At 42.1% G+C, this 21,831-nt stretch overlaps 1 protein-coding gene and 1 long non-coding RNA gene across 8 annotated transcripts in view; one reads left to right on the top strand and one right to left on the bottom strand.

Annotated features, from left to right (window-relative positions):
• The window catches only part of EPB41L3 (erythrocyte membrane protein band 4.1 like 3), a 226,544-nt gene that overhangs the window by 129,536 nt on the left and 75,177 nt on the right, over window positions 1–21,831 (bottom strand). For 2 of the 6 annotated variants that reach the window (XM_049112892.1, XM_049112870.1), the window contains exon 1: window positions 12,638–12,754. The exons of 2 other annotated variants lie outside the window; for them this stretch is intronic. The gene's annotated coding sequence lies outside the window, so the exon portion shown is untranslated. Of the gene's footprint in view, window positions 1–9,710; window positions 9,869–12,637; window positions 12,865–21,831 lie in introns of those variants that run through there. 2 more of the 6 variants (XM_025429416.3, XM_025429417.3) reach the window with 2 other exon arrangements.
• On the top strand, window positions 4,218–15,101 carry LOC112648031 (uncharacterized). 2 transcript variants are annotated; one of them, XR_003128667.3, is made up of 2 exons: window positions 4,218–4,662; window positions 14,876–15,101. It is a non-coding gene; the product is annotated as an uncharacterized LOC112648031 (long non-coding RNA). The 2 variants fall into 2 exon arrangements; XR_003128668.3 differs by lacking the exon at window positions 4,218–4,662 and adding an exon at window positions 9,426–10,086.

Raw genomic sequence — 21,831 nt, forward strand, 5'->3', positions numbered from 1 at the left:
GTTGCGTCACAAAGAAACACAAGGTGTTGGACATGTTGCGTATGCCTGCAAGATACTTCAGAAGAACATGAATGAGTTGGGACATGGTCAAGGTTCTGGATTCTGGTTAACAAGAGCTGCAGCTGGTCCTCAGACAAGGGGCAGCTGAAAGTGGGTTAGCCTCAGAAGCAGAGAGGTAGGTTTGGGAAGCGCTAAAGCTTTTTACAGTTTGGGGAACATTCCCCCTAAGAAAAGGATTATAAAATCACAAATTCAGACTTAGGTAACACATGTCATTAGTTTCACAGTCCACATCTGAGTGGGACAGAAGAAATCAAACTTACATGAGAAAGAAGAGGGTGTGTATTCGAAGTCAAAATAATATCACAAGAAAGGTAAGGCACAGGAGAGGGGCAACAGGAATAAAAGCTATTTATTCAGCAGTGACAGGGGGCCACGTAAGGCACTGTACCAGGCCCAAAGACACACAGTGATTACAGATGTAGTCACTGCCCCAGATGACTCACAATCCAGAATTAGTATCATACCTGAAGAGAAGGGGCGCAAACAAGGACTTAATAACATGTTAAAAGTTCCCTAATGGCAGAACCTAAAGTAGCCCTCTACACCCATGGTCATGGTCAGCTGGTCCTGCTTCAGGACATTCATCCCTCTCTGAAATCCGATTCATTTGTGTACTGACTTGATTAAACTACAGGGTGAGCAGGAACACAGAGGTCTGGTCTGTCCTGCTCACCGCTGTCATCCTAGCACCACGCGAGGTACCAAGTTCATGAGGAGCCTTCCAGAGAGGTATTTGTGGAATAAACAAACAAACAAGTAAAGGAATGAACAAAGGAACAAAACTTACATAGTCTCAAGGTGCCAAGCTTTGGCACGAGTCATCGGTCTTTGGAGTCTAAATATGTTTTGGTATATGTTAGTGAGTCTTTTAAAATTAACTATCACTGTTGCCAAATGAGCATCCTGCCTGGACAAATCATAATTTCAAAGAAGTCTGGCTTGTGGCCAAGCAGTCAAGAAACACCAGCAAAAAACGTGAAGAGGAAGTGGAATCAAAAGACAGGGCTGGTTTATTTTACTTCTTTCTTTAGCTGACAGACACTTGATCCAGAGTCGTTTGGAGAAGGCATAGGTGGGACAACAGCTGGCTGGGGTGCAGAAGACCTGGATTCGCTGTTGGAAGGGGGGACAATAAAACGTTCACTGTGACAGTGTGGGTGGAAACCAGCCAGGGGCAGGGGTGTAGAGGCTTGTTTCAGGGGCTATCCTCGCTTTGGCAACACAACGGGCTCTGCAGTACACTAGGAAGACCACTTAAGGGAGCTTTATAATTCCAGCCAGAAGTTGCAGGCAAGGAGATCACCAGGTTGAAATCCAACTCTTAGATAAGAGCATGTAGCAAAAATAGACTCAAAATGGATGAAATGCCTAAATGTGACACAGGAATCCGTTAAAATCCTAGGAAACAGAGGCAACCACCTCTCCGACAGCAGCCGCAGCAACTTCTTGCTAGACACATCTCCAAAGGCAAGGAAAACAAAGGCAAAAATGAACTATTGGGACTTCATCAAGATAAAAAGCTTTTGCCCAGCAAAGGAAACAGTCGATAAAACTAAAAGACAACCTACGGAATGGGAGAAGATATTTGCAAATGTCTTAAAAGATAAAGGGCTAGTATCCAAGATCTATAAAGAACTTATCAAACTCAACACCTGAAGAATAATCCAATCAAGAAATGGGCAGAAGACATGAACAGACATCTCTCCAAAGAAGACATATAAACGGCCAATAGACACATAAAAAATGCTCCACATTGCTTGGCATCAGGGAAATACAAATCAAAACCACAATGAGATACCACCTCATACCAGTGAGACTGGCTAAAACAAGACAGAAAACAACAGATGTTGGTGAGGATGCAGAGAAAGGGGAACCTTCTTACACTCTTGGTGGGAATATAGCCGCTCTGGGAAAGAGTATGGAGGTTCCTCAAAAAGTTAAAAACAGAGCTACCCTATGACTCAGCAACTGCACTACTGGGTATTTATCCAAAGAATACAAACATAGTGATCCAAAGCGGCACCTATACCCCCAATGTTTGTAGCAGCAATGTCCACAATAGCCAAACTATGGAAAGAGCCCACATGTCCATTGACTGAAGAATGGATAAAGATATGGGATATGTATACAATGGGCTATTACTCAGCCATCAAAAAGAAAAAAAAAAGAAAAAGAAATCTTACCATTTACAACGATGTGGATGGAACTAGAGGGTAGTATGCTGAGTGAAATAAGTCAATCCGATTATAAGTCAACAGTTATCATATGATTTCACTCATATATGGAATTTAAGGAAAAAAACAGAGGATCATAGGGGAAGGGAGGGAAAAAGGAAGTAAGATGAAATCAGAGAGGGAGACAAACCATAAGAGACTCTTAACTATAGGAAATTGAGGGTCATTGGAGGGGAGGGGGCTGGGGATGGAATAACTGGTGATGGACATTAAGGAGGACGCTTCATATAATGAGCATTGGGTGTTGTATATAACTGATTAACCACTCTACCTCTGACACTAATGATACATTATATGTTAATTAATTGAATTTAAATTTTAAAATAGGAGTATGTAGAAATAACAGCTATGATGATAAAACCATTTACAGTAAAACTAGTAAATGCTTCAGAGGAACATTTCGCTGGAAATCATGTAGAAAAAAGGATTATGAAATTTAATTTACTAATACTTATATATTCCATCCTTTACCCTTTACATATATTATTTTAATGTTAAGGTACTCTTACAAGTGGTTCCAATATGCAAGTCTGAGACACCTGGAGACACTGCAGTGAGAGGGAGTAAAGTCAGTGTCTGAAGATGACTAAGTAACTCATTTCACTCGCGGTCTCTCTGTACTAAGAGCCATGCTGTCAGGAAAGCTGCTTCAGACCCACAAAGCTGCACTACAGCTGTAGCTCTGAGGTCTGGAAGCTGCCTCTGGAATTCATCTTTAGAGCCTAAGAAATTGATGTAATTCAAGTTCGAAATACAAGTGACTTTTGTTGTTTTTTTTTTTTTGCCTCTCTACATAGTATCCCTTTTGGATAGAAGTGTCGAGAAAATTGAGCTAATTAGCATACATCATAATGTCGTCTGGCCATTTCCCGTGTATATAATATCACTAAGAATACTAACATCTGCAAAGAAAACAAAGGTTTTAATCAATTTAATTTTCACATATGTAAGAACTTCCCGACAACTTAAGAAGAGTATCTGTAAAACACAAATAGCTCAGTATGATTTTGATCAGCAGAATCAGCTGTACTCAGAGGCATTTCTTCTTTACTGACTAAACTCCATTTTTGTATTATTATAGAGAAAACTAACCCCCCGAAATGAATACTGAGCCACATATTTTTCACTTACTAATTTTTTTTTAAAGATTCATTTATTCATTCATTTAGAGCGTGCACATGGGGAGGGGCAGAGGGAGAGGGAGACTCTCCAAGCCCAATCCCACTACCCCGAGACCATGACCCGAGCCAAAACCAATCAATAGTCTGATGCTCAATGGACTGAGCCACCCAGCCACCCCTCACATTTATTAATTTCATACTCCTGACCATTATGCTCATAATTATTATCATCCCTATTTAACAGATAAGAAAATTAACCTTTAATCCTACTTCCTTAATCTTTTAAATTTTACTTAATTTCCTAGAAGGACCACAAAAGGGATTAAGTGATGGACCAGCCATAGTGAAACCAGGCAGGGCTCTCTATGCTGAGCATTCTCTTAAACCGTAGTACTATTTATTGACAGAGTAGTATCTTTCCATGTTATTTTTTTAAAGATTTATTTCTTCATGAGAGACAGAGACAGAGAGAGGCAGAGACACAGGCAGAGAGAGAAGCAGGCTCCATGCAGGGACCCTGATGTGGGACTCGATCCTGGTACTCTGGGATCATGTCCTGGGCCGACGGCAGGCACCCAACCTCTGAGCCACCCAGGCGTCCCTATCTTTCCATATTACATATTTACCAGACAATAGCCAACATACTGCAAAGTTGTTGAGATAAGATTCTTTAAGAGGGCTATCTCAAAAAGTGGCCTGGGACCACAGAATCAGAATCCACTGAAGCACCTGTTGGATATACAGATGCCTGGACCCAGCTCCAGACCTATTAAGTGAAAACTCGGGATGAGTCCCTAGAAACTGCTTTTTAACAAATCCCCAGGTAATAATGTTACATAAGAAAATGTGAAAACACCACTGTGGCTAATTCCTTGCAAACCTCTACTACTACTGTCATTTGGAGTTTCAAGTTGACACAATTCTATATTCTCATTGTAGGTCACCTTTTGGATTATGGAGTTTGTGGCGGAACATCCCAAAATTCCATACTCCCTTAGGGCTTTATCTTTGGAATCTCAAAATTCCTAAGAGGTCTCTGGGAACAAGCAAAGCAGGCAAACGACAAAGTAGCTTAATTGGGAAAACATTTACTGTGTGCCTACTCTCATCACACATGGCTCTAGAGGTCTTTGGAGATACAGGTCTCACTTCAAACTTCCGGTTGGCACCATCACTGCCATTTCACAGCTGGAGGACCTGGCCCAGAGAAAAAGAGCAACCTATCCCAAGCTACCCAGCTGAAGGTAAGCAGATGTTTCTACCCGTATCTACTCTGTATTCTCTTTATTCTACAACATAGCTCCTCCTCATGAATTACTACCATCTAGATTTCAGGATTTAAGGGGAAGACCTTTCCAAATGTCTTGAGCAAACTAGTCAACTCCCATACTTTTTCCAACCCCATACCTCGTCCACTAACAGTATTAAGCTCAAGTTAATAAAAGCCACCACCTATAGCACAAAATAACGGCATAAAGCACACAAAAATCAAGAATTCTCTCAAATGAAATTACCAAACACTGTATCTCCACAATGTGAGTAACTCTAGATACAAATGACATAAAAGCAAGCAACTCCCAGGCCCATTCTTAGGTTCAGGTTCCATCATGGCAGCCTAGCAGAAGTCTAGGTCCACCAGGCCAGTCAGTGCATCTTGGGATCATACAGCTATTTTCCTCAGCCACATAAATGTAGGAAAACAACATGGATTTCAAGTAAACCTAACAGTCAAAATGATGGCACGTCTCTAACATAACAGAGTGGCCCACATCCCTGGAGAAGCTGCACTGAAATCTGGGAACGGAGTCTGACATTTGCTAACCCTCTGGGGCTGAAGACAAGGGCAAGGTTCAGAAATAAGAACAAGCAGGGCACCTTATTATTATTATTTTTTCCTATCCCTGGAAGCCTCATGCCTTCACACCTCCTAAACTATCCAAGACTCTGAAGTGTCTCAACTCTGAACTCAGAGTCTGGGTCAGTTATAGGTGTCTGCTGCCTATTGGGGGATGCTGGGATGCATGTGGGGAGACAGTGGGTCCCTGGGATCTCAAGGTTAGGCTGTATGGGGGGAGACCATCTGTCTGTGAACAGACTCTGGTCAAGGTATGAATTAAGAAATCAAAAACTATATGGCTAAAGGCTGTTTCTTTCAGTTTATTGGGGCTAAATATGCACACATGACCCTGAGATGTACACAACTGCCATTCGTTATTTTAATTTTGCTTGATGTCCTGTTTCATCCGGCCCAATATGTGTGCTACAAGACAATGATGAAAAGTACAGGCAGCAAGTAGCAGGAGGAGGAGGGGCTGGATGACAGACTTCAAATAATCACCATCGTTGAGGTAATGGTCCTTCACCAGTATTGTATAGGACCCAAAGAAAATATTTATTTCCCATTAAAAACAATGATGTATAGATTTGTATACATAAGAATGCTTCCCAGGGCATACCGTTACATCAAAAAGAAAATAGTTATAGTAATGCGGTAATGCATAAGCTAGAAATCTGTTCTTGTAAAATATTATCTACCTGAGTCTGTACATACACAAAATAAAGCTACTGCTATTTACTAGGTTTAATGATATACCGGGTACTATGATTCACATTCAGTGCTTTGCATGTATTGTATCACTGAATCCTCATAGCCTTGAGATGTAAGCATTATGGCCATTTTAAAAATTAGCAAACAGAGTCAAGGAATTGAAAACTGACCCAGGTCACAAAACGATTAAATAGAAGACTGGCAGCCCAATCCAAGTCTGTCTGATTCCAGGACCCACTACAGTATACTAGACATTCCAAGAGACAGCTTTGGAAAGATGTTTGCCAAAAATATTAACAGCAGCTGTCTCTAGAGCAGGAAATTTCTTCTTTTTGTTTTTCACTATTTTAGAATATGTTTTATTATTTCTTTTAGAGTAGTGGGAGGGGCAGAAGGAGAGGGGAAAGAGAGAATCTTAAGCAGGCTCCATGCCCAGTGGGGAGCCCAATGGAGGGCTCAATCTCATAACCCTGAGATAATGATGTGAGCTGAAATCAGCAGTTAGATGCTTAACTGACTGAGCCACCCAGGCACCCCTAGAACATATTTTAAAGTAAGCATGCCATATTTTTATTTTATTTAAAATAACAAAGATCTTTTAATTGGAAGGATAAGTAAACAGCATGAAAATCTTCCCATCTTCCATGTATCTAATTTTCCACCCTAACCAGTCCAAAAGTAACAATTAACTCCAACTAAATGTGACCGCAAAAAAAAAAAAAAAAAAAGAGTTGCCAAAATTATCAATCACTGAGAGCAGAAATCATTACAACCAATTTCTGAAGAATTCTGGATTAGGCCATTAACAAACGATCGTCTATCTCCAGACATATATTCTTACAATATATCCTACATTCATCACTGGATAGACACTCTTCTTTTCTATTCAATTACCTTCACTGGCTCCCTACTATCTAGTAAAATCCAAAATATCCTTTAGTCTCATATCCAAAAATCTTCCACAAGCAGGCGCCACACTTCCTCCTACTGCTCCCCACTGTAAAGGCTACATTCCAGCTAAATTTAGGCCTACTGACCTCTGGAGTATCCTATCAGGACTAACCTCAAAGTCCAGCCATCTTCCAAGGACCAAAATAGAATATGAAGACTATTCAGTAGATGTCTCATATAAAGTAAAGCACACAAGAAACATAATTACTGGGGCGCCTGGGTGGCGCAAGTTGGTTTAATGTCTGAATCTTGGTTTCACCTCAGGTCGTGATCTTGGGGTCATGAGATCAAGCCCCGCACTCAGCGGGGAGTCTGCTTGACATCCTGCCTCTGTTCTCCCCAGGCATGTGCACTCTTTAAATAAATTTTTAAAATCTTAAAAAAAAGATAATTACCAAGACACAGAATGGGCCATATAAATAAGCACCAGACATCATTATAAAGCATTTTTCTAAAAAACAGTTTGCATAGCCAAGTGACAAATTCTCTTTCATAAAATTCATGACACCATTCATTGTAAGCGGTACACAGCACTCTGCCAATCAAGCTATGACTTATCCATCAGAATTTTTCTTCTCTAGTTATTTACAGAACTCTTAGATTTATTTAGGTAGTCTATGCATAAATAATACAGAAACAAAATAACTTGGCCAAGGAATTCCTAAAACTTCTTTACTCGGTCAGGCTCGGACTCTGAATTGCAGGAGGACTCAGTTATTGATGTCTACACCTTCCCACAGTGCCATCCCCTACGCATCTTTATTGGTTTGGCGCACTTCTTACCAGTGCCCGTTACTACTCCTAGGTTTTCTCCCTATCAGCTGACATCCAATCCCCAATTCGGGATATGTGTTCCAATTGGTGACATCAGTTGCCTGCTTTCTCTCTGCCACGTGGCTGAGAGCAACTACAAGTCATTATCCCAACTTCAGACATGTTAAAATGTGCAAACAGAAGTTTGTCATAGAAGTGATGAAATTTGGGGCCTGCACAAATATACAGATGCTCACTGTTGGGAGAATGTACACCTTCCGTACAAAAATGACCAGGGAGGAGAGATCCACAACAGGAAGTAATTTTTCTCTTTTGAGTCCAATGTCAGGATCAATATCATCGCCAGCCCTAATCTATATTTTCAGCTCTGGTCACACACCAGTCCCAATCCTCTCTGCAGTCTTCAGAGAATTCCCTCTCTCCTGATGGCCTCCAGGACACCAATTAGAGCTGCAGGAAAGGAAGCAGGCCGCCTGCCGATCTTCCCTTAAAGGAGCCATTCTTGTTTCTCTAGGTACCTGCAGTATTCTCTTCTCTGATTCGGCAAAACCTCCAGAACCTACCTACCTCCTTCATGCTATGGGCAGAACAGCAAGCTTGTTATGAAGAGGATCACACCATGAAAAATAATGACTGCAGACATGGGTCCAGTAATTCTCATTTTTAAATGAAGCAGCAGCAGTGCCTCTGAAGCCTTTTCAAATTTTTGGTAGTGAAGTATAAGTCACAAATGGCCTCATTTTTCATTCAAGTCCATAAATATTTACTCAATGCTATAAGTGTTTAGACCTGTACTTCGTTTGGGGTTGAAACTCCAAGAAAAATAACTTCCTACTCACTTCATGCACTCATTCACTCAGTAAAATCGGAGAGAAAAATAAACATTTGAAGCAGGTTAAATACTGCATTTTGTTTCCTAGGTCCAGTACAGATCTTTCTGCCTTTTTTTCTTCTTCTAAGTTTGTAAGGAAGGGCTATAAGAACAATGTATCAAAACGTCACCCATCTAAAAATTAAGTTGTCAGCTTTTTCTCTATACTGCAAATTACAAAAGAATTAGAGGTTTGGTGCTAATGGAAGCTTATAATTCTAAAGCGTGCAATTTAACCAATCACCGCAAGGTCTAAAAATGTAATCCTGAAGACATTTCCACCAAGTGATCTGCAATGCTGGTATCTAATTTCAACTTCTCTACTTGTGTCATTCTTCCCATTTTTTCCCCCCTTGCTTTGGAAATTGTTCTGGAATAACTACAGAGTTAAGAACTGCCCAGTGCCTCTACATGCATAATATACTCACATGAAAAAACTGACAGTCATCTTAACCAAGGAGGTATACAAAAGACAATGAAGATCTGCAGCTATTCTATGGGTCTTTACTTTTTCACGCTCATATCACATTATATGCAGAAATCAAAACATGAAAGGTACTTTACCATTTCAGAAGTTCACACTTCCTTTTGTAATTTGTTCAGTACTAATTTGGGTGAAACATGTCTATGATCATCTCTGCAGTAGAAATCTAAGTTAGGATTAAAATGTTAAATCACAAAATAATTTGTTAAACAAAAATTTAAATGGTAATCAATTACTCCAAATCACTGAAGATACCTTGTAAACTTGTGAGATCTCTAGCTTTTTTCATCGTTGCCAATTGCCAAATTGCAATCACATCACTCAAAAATAAATCAGAAATACTGCCTATCCAGAAAATGCACTATTTTTACAGACAACACATACTTTTAAAAGACAATACTAATTATCTAGTAGCAAGAATGCTATTTTAGAACAAAGAATAGTTAAAAAACATACTGGCTCTGTGCATAAGCAAAAATATAGACTCATTATTCTTGTGCCCTGGATGATTTTTAAAACGGCCCTTTTTAAAGATACAGTATTTTCCCCAATAAAAGGAAAATTCAATGATTTCTACCATTTCACAAAAAACCTATGATCTATGAAACACATTTTCCTACGCAGCCTTGAATTCACCTCCACCTTCCCATTCTCCAAACAATACCTTATGGTGCCGTTCAACTTGAGAAAGGAGAGTCTCATTCATTTATCGGGCAAAGTTAAAGGCAGCAAGATGCTTCAGACCGGCTGGTTTTGCCTGCCCCACCCTTGTTTCCTCTGAACCATAGTGATGTCACAACACCAGGCAGGGCAATGACTTCACTGGTCCAGTCCACTGGTCCTTGCTTCTGAGCACATAATTCTTAGCTGTCAAGGCAAATCAAATGACAACAGAACCCTCCAAGAGCGTCTGATGGATTCCCAACAAATTAGCTGTGAGCAAGCCTTTGGGAAGAAATAGATGCAACAATTGCATCGCTAAAGATCTCTCTTAATGAAGAAGTGGTGCTAAAGATTAATTTGATTCATGGTTTTCAATAGTAAGTCTATATCCCATAATAAAGCTGACACTCAGGCGGGGGTGGAGGAGGGTGGGGGTGGGGGAAGAACTGCGGCTGGATATTTGGAAGACAATATGGGAACCGAATATGGCCAGGGCAGTCAAGTAAATAAGAAACCTCTCTCTTCATTACAGCCAAATTTTCACAGCAGAGAAATGGATATTTTTCAGCTTTCTCCTTAAGTTCTACTTCACCAGAGAGGACGTGAATTCTAATTTGTGAATTTTAAGACTTTTTTTTTTTTAACGCACTGACTTAAAAGATGAATATGTATATTATAGTATGTAAGACCCCACCCTGGACTAAAAGTTCCTGCCATGTTTAATCTAACATAGAGTGAATCCAAAAAAGATTCCCCAAAGGATGATGCTATCACATTTCCCAATGCATGAAGGGTTGCCTGTCTTCCATCTGGGTAGCCCCTTAATGCATCTGACCAAACAGTTTCTTAAAAAACTAATGTATATGTAAAATAGCTTCTGATCCAAAAAAAAAAAAAAATTCCCTGGTCTCCTATTTCAACACAATTCAAAGTTGGCCAAAGTCCACGCCCAGTACAAAAGCTGACAAAACTGCCTCTCACCAAAAATCACTTTCATGCAAAAGAAATGACTTGAAAATTCAATGTAAATATTTTGCAGACACTGACCTCTGACCTGTATCTTCTCAATCCTTCACCTAAAAGGGGTTTATGAATTAAGTAATGTAGCTACCCTCTTCATTACTGATAAATCACTCACAAAACATGTTCTTTTTGCAAAAAAAAAAAAAAAATATTTGCCTGAGTGGATTCACTAGATGCACTTTTATTCAGTCCCTTGCGCATCTGATAGATTTTGCTTGTCTAAATCACCAGATTATAATGCAAATCAGGCAGTATTCAGAGATTTTTCTTTTCATCGGTGCCTCGAGAAATTAACAAGTTAAAGTCACTGTTTCTCAACCTAGAATTCCTTTCCTCTCACAACTTGGGTTACCCGAACTAAAGTTTGAAAAGTTCGAAACCAAAATTAAGATGCGTTTTTTAAAAAAAAAAAAACCCTGTCAGGGCCCAGATCCTAAATCACCTCCCATTCCCCAGAGTTTACTCAGGCTTGATGGGTTGTTCCCCTTTCTTAACGGGGCTTCTCTGCTTGATTTGCAGTCTTTGGTGCTGGGTTCAGGGCTCCCGGATAGAAGTCGAATTTTGTAATTTTGGATTCCTTGAGGCTTTAGTATCAGAGTAAAATTCAAAAAAGAATGCGTGTAGCACTGAGAGTGAGGACTCTTCTACTAGGGACGTCCATGCCGCCGGGCGAGGCTTCGGTACACCTGGCCGCCTCGGGGAGCCCAGAAAGGGCCCCCAAAAGGCTCGAGCAGGATCTCTGCGAAAGCAATTCTGCAGGACTGCAAGGCTGGTGTAAAAACACGGAAACACCACCTTGACCGCGCAATGGAAGCACTGCACGGGCAGGACGGCCGGGCCCTCCCAGGCTTGCCCAGCCCAGCCTCCACACGTAATTAATACCACATGTTTTCTTTATCATTCTGTGTGTTCTCCGGCAATCTCTTTCCAACTTTAACCCTGACTGCAACTGCAGGGGAAAACCCTGGAAAACTTTGGGTCCGTCGATCGAAAACCCCAAAGGCAAGGCTGCTCGCGGCGCGCGGGACCCGTTACAATTTACGAGGTAACCACACCCACCGCATTGCAGAAGCCGCGAACTTGGCGGGGGCGGGCGGGGGGCGGGGCGGGGCAGAAGCGGGGCGAGACCCGGGGAGGGGGACGGGAGGGGAGGGGAGGGGGGCGAGCACGAGCCCCGCCGCCGCAGCCCCCGCCCCTCCCGAGGCGGCGCCAGGTGAGCAGCGCCGCTGCCGCGGGGTCGCAGGCCGGGGCCCAGGGGCGCCGCAGGTGCCGGGCCGCAAGCGCCGGCTGCGGGACGCGCCCTCCTCCTCCTCCTCGTCCTCGTCGCCCCTGCGCCCCCGGGCTGCAGCCCCCGCCGCCGTCCCGGGAAGGAGACAAGTTACATAAAGCGGCCGGCCCGCGCCCCGGCTGGGATGCTTTGTGCCGAGCCCCCGGGAGCGCCCCGCGGCGCGCCGCCCCCCGCCCCCCGCCCCGGGCGGCGCCGCGGTGTCGCCCCGGTCCCCCGCCCGCCCCGCGCAGCCCGCCGCGCCCTCGCCCCCGGCCTCGCCCCGGCCCCGGGGCAACTTAAAACATGGCGCCCCGAACGGGGGATTGGGGCGAATTGGCAGGGAAGGCAGGCGGGGACGGCGCCGGGGGAGGCCCCCAGGCCGGAGGCCGGCGCTCAGCCTCGCGCGCCGGCCCCATGCGATGCGGCAGCGCGGCGGGCGGACACGTCCCCGGGCGGCCTCGTCCCCGGCGCGGTGCGGGGCGGTGCGGGCCCGCGGGGGTCCCGGCGGGGGAGGGGGGCGGCGGGCTCGGGGCTCCGGGCTCGGGACCACGCGTCCGCCGCGCACCGCCCGCGCCTCGCCCCCGGAGACCCCCGCGGGCCCCCTCGGATCCCCCCGCCCCGGCTGCCAGGAAAGTTACCTCGGCCGGGGGGCAGCCGGCGTCCTCGGGCGCTGCGCACAGGCTCGGCGTGGGGAGGGAGCCGGCGCCGCGGGCTGCTCGCCGACGCGGGCTGCTGCCGCCGCTCCCCGCCCCCCGCCCCCCCGCAGGCGGCTCGGCGGCTCCGAGGCTCGGCGGCTCCGCGGAGCTGCGGCGGGGCCCACGCCCCGAGCCGGCGCAGAGGCAGCCGAGCCCGTCCTGCGGCCGCGGGGGGCGGGGGGGCGGGGGGGCCGCGCCACTCCAGGACACTTGGGCTGTGACAGGCGTCTCCGTCCTGGCGCAGGGTCGGGCTTGGGGGCACCGCCTGGAGACGGCGGCCAAGAGCAGCAGCCTGTGGTCTCCGCTCCGGATGGATGACAGCCCGGGCTTTCCGATCCCCCTCCTCAGGCCTCCCGACACCCCCTGCAACGCGGGAGGGGGTCCCTGGCCCTCAGGTGCAGAATGTGCTGGCTCAGGGACTGCAGTGTTTCCTTTTTTTTTTTTTTTTTAAATCTTTTTGAAAGAAGCCATTTCGCATTGGCGTCTTGCACAGGGTGGGTGCCCAAGAAATGTTAATGGGGAACACCTGAGTTAAAGGTTGAAGGGCGCGCTTTCCTGTCTTTCGGCAGCCCCCCCCCCTCCCACCATAAAGATCCAAAGTTACAGGTGGTCTCCCAAGCTTCCCGGTCTACCAGGAAGTAAGTCCTTCATTATTGATCAGGCTTTCAGCTGAAATGGGGGGTGGGTGGGTGGGGGGGCTCACGCTCTGATGGACAGGTGAAAGAAATGATTCCAGGTCATCTCACAACCTAACTCTATAATCAAGTAACCAAGTCATATTTATTAAAATGTTTAAGGCCCGCTTTAAATATTCAGGGTCACCCTTTCAGGAGCTCACCCACTCACTTAAGGTGTGCTGGTAGATTCACAAAAATACTGCATTTTTGGGATCCCTGCGTGGCCAAGGGGTTTAGCACCTGCCTTTGGCCCCGGGGCGGGGGGGAGGGAGTGATCCTGGAAACGGGGGGGGATAGATTCCTCCATCAGGCTCCCTGCGTGGAGCCTGCTTCTCCCTCTGCCTGTGTCTCTGCGCCTCTCTCTCTCTCATGAATAAATAAATAAAATCTTTAAAAAAAAATACTGCATTTTCTATTGGGTGCCAAAGATGTGGTGCAGAATAAAAGCCTGTGGCACAGATGAGTAGGTTGGGACTGCCAGTAAAGGCCCTGGCTGGGGAGACCTGGCCTGCTTTTAGGACAGGGCATAGGCAGTAGAAAAGGGGAGGGGCATTTTTCTGGTTGCAGGAGAGAAGATAGGAAAATCATGGTTACTGTGGTGCTATGGAGTTTATGAACCTGTATTCTGTAGAAGATGTGCATCTTTGGGAAATTTTAAGCAAGAAAATGTGGTTTAAGTTTTGTTGGGAGGGGGGAATCTGGTGACGTGGGGGAATGGATGGGCAAATAGAGAGCAGATAGCAAGAGATCTTAGCATTGTTCCAAGTACTACAGGTAACAAGGACCTAAGCTGTCATGTTGACAGATAATGGTGATAGTTCAAATACTAGAAGAAAAATTTGGGCATTGCCTGTATTTTCTTTTTTTTTTTTTTTTTTTTTTTTTTGCCTTTTTTTTGCCTGTATTTTCTATGAGGGCCACAAGAGTATTACAGACATATCTACGCACGTCACTTTTTATTTATATGGCTATGTGGGAGGTGTACAAGATCTGTGAATGAAGAAAGCGGTTTTTTTCCTTGTTTGTGTGCACACTTAAACACTCTCCTTTAAAAGTGAACTTGAAAAAATTATCTTGTTTACAACAAACATGAAGTTGGCATTATCATTTCAGACACAGATGGCTTCTTATATTTCATTCATTTTGTTGCCATATTTTTGCTATTTTTTTAATTGAAAGCAAACTCTTTTCTCCCTGATTCACAAATCTTAATCTTTCTGGTGATGGAAAAAAATAAAAAATGTACAGATGTCTATTTTCTTGTGAGAAAATGTTAGAATACTAAATATTTTTTTAGAAGTACCTCACTAATTATCTGAATATTCCATGAATTCAAAATTTGGAGTAAAAACCAAACTGCTTCATAGTTTTTCTTTTTTTTTTTTTGTTTTTTTGTTTTTTTTTTTTTTTGCTTCATAGTTTAATAGTAAACCTGGGGAGCAATCACTATGAAAATCTTTGGGCTTAACCAAAGCTCTCAGCTCTTCTTTTTTGATTTTCCTAGCACAGATATGGAGAAAAAGAAATGCCAAACAAAAACATCAGAAGCAGCACAGAGCTCTACCAGTAACCTGCCCGCATCTCTGTAATAAATCCTTTTCATTCTACTTGATTAATACCATGCAGGAGCACCTCAGAGTCCTCTCTGTCTCCCCACAGTGCCTCACTGAGTACACTGCAAGCCAAGCACTGAACATTTTTTGCTAAATAAATGAATGGATGTCAACTAATTAAGTTTGTCACTATATTTGAGAGTTGAGTTTCCTCCTGTATAAAATAAGAGATTATTTCCAAAATTCCTTATGCTTCAAATATGCTAGGGGTCTATAAAATAAAAAGACATTATCACATCTCAATACCTACTGAGTAAAAGCAATAATGAAAAATCCTTTTAACTCTTATCAGGAAATTAAGTTATGAGCTTTTCTACATGGAAAAGAGAAGGAAAGTAACAAAATTAAGTACAAGGCAAGATGATGATCCCATTATAGTTAGATTTGCTTTCTTTCATAAAGGCTGACTTCTCCCTGCATTCCCCTCACTACCAAAAATGAAGCCACCTAAGGCCCCAGAGAATTCTTTATTCTTACCAGTATGAAATCCCTTCTGGTGCTTTTTTCAGTAAGTTACAGAAAAGTAATCCTTGGTTCGGGGGAATGCTTTTCACACAGTACCAGAGTTAGTGAGATTTGTTTGTTGTTGTTTTTTAAGATCTTATTTATTTATTCATGAGAGACACAGGCAGAGGGAGAAGCAGGCTTCATGCAGGGATGCAGGGAGCCCGATGTGGGACTCGATCCCGGATCTCCAGGATCACGCCCTGGGCTGAAGGCGGCGCTAAACCGCTGAGCCACCCGGGCTGCCCAGTTAGTGAGATTTGTGCTGAGAACTCAGTTCATCAGATTTCTAGTTTACTATATCTACATGGCAAATACTGAAATAATCCATGAAATAATGGGGAAGGATTCCATGACTCCAGCCTAAGTCTCAGGATGTCCATTCTGGTTTCAACCATGGTACTAAGGCTTACCCTACAATACTAATCTTATTTATGGGCTTCCTGAAATATTCTGTTGTATACAAAATATATTACTGAAGGCCAACAAGCCATCTAGAATTCTAGCCATAGTACAGAGAAAAGAGGCATAGCTAACTTATGGTAAGATAATGCGTGTGTGGAACTTCATCCCAAACCATAGAGACAGGATTGTCCCCCAAACCTCCACCTAACCCCAAGTGTGCACAGCACACTGACTCACTGATACTGGTACTCTGTTATCTTAGAGAGGTGTAACTCCAACCTGATAGCCAAGGCAAAAGCAGAAGTTTGCAGATTGTATCACAGCCATATTGTCAGCTTCATCGACAAGCTCCAGAAAGAAATGGTAGAGTATCCGTCCAATGAATACATCGGAACCTTGCCCTCCAGCATGAAGACTGGAAGAATATGGAAGTCTATCCAAACCCTAAAAGGCCTGCAGCACTCATCTGCCCTCTTTGGCAATCTCAGACTACTGTCACATAAAGCATTGTGATATTTTAAACATTTCCATATTCTCCAGTACTTTAAGTTGACTGTTTTTCAGCCTAAGATGCCTTAGTGAGATGTTAACATCACTTGCAGTTAACTAGTCGAGGCATATTGTATGCTCAGGATAATGTCAGGCACCTCAATTGCATATCAAGTCCTTGAAATCAGGAAATCGTTACCAGGGACCATAAATAAGAGAAATATGGTGATGAATGCCTAATTCAAAAGCAACAATCTTATTCTTATGAGATAAAAATGTTTAAGAGTTTCTAGGGTTTGAGAATACTGTCAACTTTATAGCTCATTAAGGCTTCCAGATGCTGTCTTCATTCAGGGTTTGTATACATCATTTCAGGGGTCTGTACACATGCAGAGCACAGATGCAAAATGAAGTAAAAAACCACCAATAATTATAAATGCAGCATAAAATGTACAAAAGTATGTACACATGAGAGGCAGCAAGTTTAGACATTCCTACATTCATTTAATAAAATCATTCCTATCCATCAGAACTTCATACTTGCTTCCTTTCTCTCTCTGTTAAGCTCTTGTAAAAATACTGGTCATAAATGTGGGGCCAATACATATTGTATAAATTTCACTGTATTCAAATATACACTTAATGGGTTTTTTAACTTTTTCCATTTCAAGTAAATTTTTAGAAATCTCAGCACTTTTATTTTTTAAAAGATTTTATTTATTTGAGAGATACTGACAGAGAGACAGAGAGAGAGGGATCACGTGTGGGGGGGAAGGGTAGAGGGAGAAGTAGATGCCCCTGGCCCACCCCCCATCCCCCCAAAGCAGGAAGCCTGATGCGGCACTGGATCCCAGGACTCTGGGATCGTGACCTGAGCTAAAGGCAGACGCTTAACCTACTGAGCCACCCAGGCACCCAGAAATCTCAGCACTTTTAAACAGAATAGTTTTGACAACAACAACAAAAAAAGTCATTCCAATCAGTTCTTTATAAAATTTAAATGTTCTATTCTCTTCTTCCCTGAGTAAAAATTAAAATCCATTAAGACTTTTATATTTGGTCAGTTTATTTATAATGGCAAAATACAAAGAATGGAAGTCGATAATCTATAAAATTACCAAATTCAACTCCAAACTATTCACCATCTGAGACCACAGTGATCTCAAACATGATCAGTATTGGGTTATACTGGGACACTTAACATTTCAGTCACTTTCCCCCAAAAGATATAAAATAAATGCCAGCAAGCCTCTCAAGTCTCCTATAAAATTGTAAATAATCCTAACCAGCTATTATATTTTGTTCTAACAGCAATCAACAAGAATTAGCTGAAGGGAAAAAAAATAATTAGCTGAAGAAGTAAAAACCAGGTAATCAGACACATTCAGATACCTGGTTTATTAACTTGTTAACTCTGTCTCCAGGTTTTTGTTCCCCTCTTCAAGCAAACATGCCATAGTCAACTTTATGAACTAAGAAATGTACAGCTGTAACTACACTCCCCCCAAAAAAGTCAGCTTTGCTTCTTAATCTGATTTCTGCTTTCCAGCACTTTCTTTTCCCTCTTTCCAATTACATCATTATACTTGCATACTTCAACAGTACAACCGGCAAATGTGATTCCACTCTAGCTTGCAGCTTCCAGAATGTTCTGGGAATCAATGAAAATATCATCTAGAATATCTGTCTCTTGAAATGAATCTGGCAATTAATAAGTCAAAGCCATTTTTTAAAAATCTTCCTTTATTGACTCTTTCCTGTCCAAGATGTTTATCAGGAACTTAGAACATGCAAGGTGGGCTTATTTACAGATGATACAAATCTGAGAAGGATGCCACAGTTTCTCAATCCAGGTTGTTTGCAAAAAAAGCTTAAATTTTATACTTCCATGTCAATAATAATCTTGGAAAGTGATAAAAGTATTGACGGCAATTATATCAGAATCACTCAGAGTGCTTGTTAATACAACCCATTCTTGGTCCAGCCCTAGACTAAGCAAATCAGAACCCCTGGGGTCCAGGGAGCAGGCACTTTTAACAAGGTCCCCAGGACCTAGGAGACCAGTATACAATAATCCTACAGGTGACAGAGTTAATGTTGTACTCAGACAGATGTTTCCTAGAAGTTGGAACAGAGACAAGTGGTGGGAGGTTAGCCTCATTCGGCCATATAGGTGAGCGGAACTATAGGGAGTCGACACTACAAGTCAGCCCACATTATGCAAGAAGAGTTATTGCTTGGATCCTGTCGTATGCATCAATTTGCAACAGCCGTTCATTAGCAGTAAGTATAGTAATAAATAACAATGAAAGATTGTTCTGTACCCAATTCCAGCAATAATTGGATTAGATGCCCATTTACTGAAGATTGTAGTAAAACTACGACTCTGACCTTAATTTCCAAGTGCACAAAACATCTTTACAAAGTTGCCAAGGGATGTCTCATTAAAACAGGAAATGGAGAACTAATTGCTGGCAGTTTTGGTTAAGTGTGAGATTTGACGATCTCAAACCCTGCACATAGAGACTTTAATTATCAATATCTTTTGGTAAAACATACAGTATGCAAAGAGACACCCCTTGCACTGATTAGTGAAAACTAATAAACAAAATTAAATAAAGAAATTGACCAGAGGCTGTATCTTTCTACACTTAGACACAATATGAGGAATTTTGTTTCAGAAAAAGGGTACCATTAATCCCATTCAATTAATGATAATTTTATTATAAGGTCTTATATTTTTCATATGGATTTGTAAGGTTCTTTTAATTTTATAATTGAGATCTATTAGCACGAAAAATGTTATTCTAGCATTAGGTCTACATATATTTATAAGTAGCAAGACAACTTGGGGGCATCAGAAATATTTTATTTTGTTAAAAGAATGTTAAAGGATGTGATTTCAGCTCAATAAAAGGACTGATATTGTAATATGGACCAGGTTGTTTTATGGGAAGTAGGCTCTCTACCTAGAATGCTTAAAGAGATACCATAATGCCAGTATGGTCCCAGAGGAGAGTCCTCTATCAGGTGGGCACTTACGCAACATCATATTTAAAGTTGCATCCAACTCTGAGATCAAATTGCTTTCCAAGGGTTTGCTACTCAGGAACCAGGACTTGTCCACAATTCTTCACTGTTGAGGTAGAAACTCAAACATTGACTTCATTAAGATACAGTGATAGATGTATATTTACATGTTATGTTACAGCCTACAAAATTTCTTCATTACAGGTTGAGATTGATTTGTCACTGGCTTAGTGCTTTTTCTCCATAAAATATGATGACAATATCTACACCTGTTCCCCTCCCACGTGTTTTCCCTGGACTATCAATCAAATCTACTCGTCTGACCCTTACTCATCAGACCTTTCTTATCTCTGAGCCAGGTTTTACTGAGTGGCCTTAGGTGGCTGAGGTGTTGAGTCAAGGTATAACCACTCTATTTTTAAGCCTTTTCCTAATTTTTTCCCAGGTGTTCCAATGCCCATTCCCAAATTATTCCACTATTCAACAAAAACAAGCAGGCATATACCTACCATATTACATATATGCTCATGAATGCCATTAGGGCTCAACGAACAGAGTACTAGATGATACCTTAAAATCTTTATGTGGCCTTGGGCAAACTTCAGCCTTTCTTGTTATTAATATCTATTGAGATATTCCTTCCATTTTCTGTTTTATTAGAATAATGTGATTGTTCTCAACCACTGGCATTACTTAAGGGAACACTTGAAAGACAGAACTTAAGGTGAATATCATGCCTGGGTGATAGATATATATGGGCTTATTATTATAATTTTCTTTACTCTGTGTACATTTGACATTTTACATCAAAATATAATTTTAAAATATTGATCCTTGAGATCTACCCCAACCCAATTAGATCACAACCTTTAGAAAGTGAGGCCCAGGTATCAGTATTTTATAACCTTTTCCAAGTGGTTTTTATGTGTAGGTAGAGTGGAAGAACAGGAGTACAAATCACAAAACTGAACATTAATAATTCCTTAAAAGCAAGACGCCAAAAAGTAAATGTTAATAGCATGAATATAAATTCTTTTAAAAATTAACTAATTAATAGATTTTGACGACCTAGTTATATCCTTAAAAAAAATTACCTCAAGTATTTGATATCAGCCATTGGATTCAACATGCACATACCCTCTGTCCTTTATAAAGCTAGCTGGTGTTTGAACACACATTTGGTTTCCTGGGCAGTACCCACCATCAGATTTGTTGGTACTCACACACTTTAGGGGGAACCCATTAGTGTAGCTGGATGCCCACTTCCTGGTAATGTGTCAATAAAGTGATGGCATATTTAACAACAGGCATAAAGAACTCATAGCACACTAAATATCATGACTAGGTTTTCAACAACTCTTCAAACACTCCAAAGAAAAAAATATCATCATGGTTTTATTCCAAGTTCTTGTGTGAAATAGAGAAAATACACATAAGCATGCATGTTTCTCTCCGGTGATAAGTAGTAGAAGGTTCCAGCATGTACTTTTTGATGAAGCAGATAAACATACGTGAAAACATTGGAGAGGTCTATAGGGAATCATGTCTAAAAAATATAATCTTAATGTTTTATGAATAGGAGCCAGCGATTTTCCATAGGGGTGTTCAGGCATTGGGATACTCTATCATGGGGCCCAGCCCAGGGGTCATTATTTATACTCAGAGTCAAAATGTATCGATCATTTGCTTTGTTTGAGGAACTGTTTTATGAGCTTTTGTTCTATGAGGCTACCTCATTTCACCATCACAAGAACTTTGTGAGATAGATTCTATCTATGATCATCACTATTTTACAGAATGGGGAAATGAGGCAGAAGCAGGTTTACCAATGTGTCCAAGTGACATGATGGCTGGTAGAGCCAGGATGGTCTGGGGTGATGTGACTCCTCAGCTGGACATGGAAGGTCTCTCACTAGAGAGCCAAATACACACACATATGTATTTGGTTAAATTTCATGAAATTGCCAGTATTCAGTCGTTTTTTTGGCTTTCAAGAATGGTACTTTTACAGTACAATAGTGCACACCAATGAGGAAACATTGCATCAGCTATGAATGCAGAGGCACTGAGTTAGGAAATGACTTTCTACTACAATGGGCATTTTAGAGAACTAAAATGTCTCTAAGAATACTAATATAGAGGGACACCTGGGTGGCTCAGTCAGTTAAGCCTCTGCCTTCAGCTCAAGTCACGATCCCAAGGTCCTGGGCTAGAGCTCCTGCTCAGTCGAGAGCTCAGTGGAGAGCCTACTCAGTGGAGAGCCTACTTCTCCTTCTCCCTCTGGTACTCCCTCTGCTTGTGCACATGTGCTCTCTCTCTCTCTCTCTCTCTCTCTCAAATAAATAAAAATCTTTAAAAAAAGAATACTAAAGAAAAATACTAAGGTCATTAATAGTTTAAGAAGCTCCTAAAAGAACTT

This window comes from Canis lupus, chromosome 7 (assembly GCF_003254725.2).
Source record: "Canis lupus dingo isolate Sandy chromosome 7, ASM325472v2, whole genome shotgun sequence".
In the NCBI taxonomy this organism is placed as follows: domain Eukaryota; kingdom Metazoa; phylum Chordata; class Mammalia; order Carnivora; family Canidae; genus Canis; species Canis lupus.